Here is a 3,053-nt window from a genome sequence, read left to right as displayed (position 1 = left end):
AAAGACATGCAAGAGCAAAATACTAAGTTCGGGGTGGATGCTTGACATCAAGAAATGGTTTGGAAGATGGGATACATGTCACTCGTCGATCGACTCCCAAGTTAATGAGGCCTTTTTACAACACCAATGTATCACGGCTTGGGAGAAATCCGAAGGTTCTCGCTTCAGCCATTACACCACACATGTTGCCCCCCAAACTACAAATCTCTCTTCTTCTCCAAACGAGGTGACCGAACCCATCCCTACATCCTTGAGCCCATCCCATTGAGTGCGATCCGCACAATTGCCTCCATTTGTCTTAGCTCCCATTCTCTACATTGCGAGACAGGACGTTGGGGCACTGGCGAGGAGTCTCATCAACTTTGCACCTTATGCCCTCGTAAAGTGTGCGAGAGTGAGTACCACACACTACTTGAGTGCTCAGCTTTTGACCACATTAGGTCCTCTTTTCCCCATATATTCAGCCATGAGCTCTCCCTACATACCTTCCTCTCCCAACCACGATGTGGACTCTCTATTGCGACACTCATTTCAACCATTTTTGATTATCGAGAGTCACTTATGACCTCCACTCACACCACGTGACATGTTGGTCCCATAGGTCATATTTGACCTCCGAGGACGATAATAGAACTATCTCTCTCTCTCTCTCTCTCCCCATCCCCCTCCCCCCCTAGAAACGCCTGCACCCCACCCGTTCTCTCTCTCTCTCTCTCTCTCTCTCTCTCTCTCTCTCTCTCTCTCTCTCTCTCCCATCCCCCTGTGGGAAGCACCCTACCTCTCCCCTTATTACTCTCTCTCTCTTCCCACTGCTTGACACCCCTATAGTTGTAATTCCAAGGGTGCCTAGCCAAGGAGATCCAATGCCTAACTGGGAAAATCCACCGTCTGATTATGAGATGGAATTACCCAGTATCCTTCCACTGAACCCGCTTCCTCTTGCCCTTCTTCTATGTTGGTGCCTCAGAAGTCCCAGTGCTAGCATTGTCCTTCTAGATAATTTTGTAAATGGACTCCTACTCAAGCTGATCCCGCCTTTTAGTGGCATCTCAAATTCATAAGGCGTGAGGGCGTTGTAAGTTTTGGTGTCAAGATCATACAAACTACGTTTTCCCTTTGTCAGACGGGTTTTGGCCAATTTATGACAATGCGAGGCTGTGTGGATCCATCCATGTGGGAGAGGCTAATTCGTCTTAATTCTAGCTTCAAAGAATCTCAACCATCTCTCTGTATTGTGGTCCCAGTCCTGGTTTGGCAGTGATATCCTTTTCAAGAATCTTGGAAGACTCTACAATCAGTTGAAGTTACTGATTTGTGATCTTCATTAATCCACGAGGTTGGATCTTCCATTGTCATCCAATGCTCCTTTGGCTGATCTGTGTTGGGTTCTCTGCCCCTTGTGGCAATTGATCCACCAGCTCCAGAACCTGAGGGTGGGGAAGGAGGAAAGTTATCATCATCATCAGTTTTGTCTACCAGGTTGTCCTCCCCTTCCTCATCTTGCTCTTCTTTCCTCTCAGACTCCTCATCAGGATCATTTTGCTTACTAATATAATCTATGATGGCCAGATTTGCTAAGGCAGTGTTATGTTCAAAGAGATTTTCTTGTAGATCACTCTGCACAGTCTCTTTGAGTGCTTTCAAATTTTTCATATCCAGAGTGACATTGCCTTGTTGATTCAAAATATTAGCGAGGTTATTATAAATGTATGTCTCTATAAGGGAAGCCTATAATGCAGTGTGGGTTGTCAGCAGTGCGTTGAAGTCTACACGCTTCATTTGTAGTATAGTCTGAAATCTATTGGCATCTCTTAAGGCTGCTACCTTGTCTTCATTTAATTGCCGATTTTTTGTTTCTAGCTTGAACAACTTTGCTTGCAGCTCCTTAATCGTTCTTGCTGACTAATTTTCAGCAATACCATACCTGAGAGATTGTGCATCGATATCCTTCTAGAGTTTTTGAATCTGTTGATGGCTGCTTTCCAATTCTTCTTGCAGCTTAGACACTTCTTCATTGGAAGCTGACTTATCCATCATCTGTCCTAAGGCATTGACAACGGTGTTCCATTATGCTTGGATAAGCACCAAGCAGCCATCAACAATTGTAGCCGAGTTAGATTGAACTTGCTCATAAACCATGACAAGAGCTATGTATGGAAATTCTGCCAAATATGGTTTTTGAGGAATTATTCGGCCTTTGAGAAGGTTATGCTGTAATTGCTGCAATCGATCCTTCTTGGCTACTACGGATAAAGTCATTTTGTTGAAAAGGACTTTGGTGGCTGGGCTGGCAGGTGCTGGGCCCTTTCCTTTGTCATTATTGACTGTCACCTTCTTAATGCTTGACGTTTCTTGCTGGCCTTTTCTAGTGCTGATGACTACTGGAGTCTGCTCTTCAGGTATTGCTGAAGTCTGGCCATATGAGGATTTTTCAATAGGCAAGGCCTTGACTTGACTCTCCAGTTGCTTTAGTAAAGCAATGTTCTTTGCCAACATAATCCTTGGTTTCTTTGAACCACCGGCCTCCACCTGTGTGGCCTTCCTCTTCTGTCCAGTTAGGGCCAATTGATTGCCTGGAGCCTTTTTGTCTAAAGATAGCTCTACATTGTTGTTGACCGCTGGGTCAACAACACAACATAACTCAAGTTTCGTACCAAAGTCTTATCTTTTGCGAGTTATGAAATGCTGCGGATTATGGCTATAAACGTCATTTGTAATGAGTAGTTATTCTAGTTTTAGAAGCTGGGGTGCAATGGCACTTCTAGATTGTAAATACAAAGCCATTTGACCTTTTCAACCCCATTTTTGGTTAAACCTAAGGTAGCCTTAGTATATAAGGTACCTAGGTCATTTTGTAAGAAGACTTGAATCATAATCAAAACTCAGCGCTGCCGTCTTCTGTGTGTGAGAGAGAAAGAGAGTGAGTGTGAGCTTCATCCTCTTGCTACGCCCGACTCGCTCAACACATTGGAGATCTGACTGCACCATTGTTGTAGGCTCGAGGAGAGCTACGCGACAACGCCAAGCATTCCATGCGAGACGAAGTGCACACG

The sequence above is a fragment of the Adiantum capillus-veneris genome, chromosome 27 (assembly GCF_014529385.1).
Source record: "Adiantum capillus-veneris isolate H3 chromosome 27, ASM1452938v2, whole genome shotgun sequence".
NCBI classification, from domain to species: Eukaryota; Viridiplantae; Streptophyta; class Polypodiopsida; order Polypodiales; family Pteridaceae; genus Adiantum; species Adiantum capillus-veneris.
The sequence above is the reverse complement of the archived record's forward strand: the minus strand, read 5'-3'. Positions refer to the sequence as shown.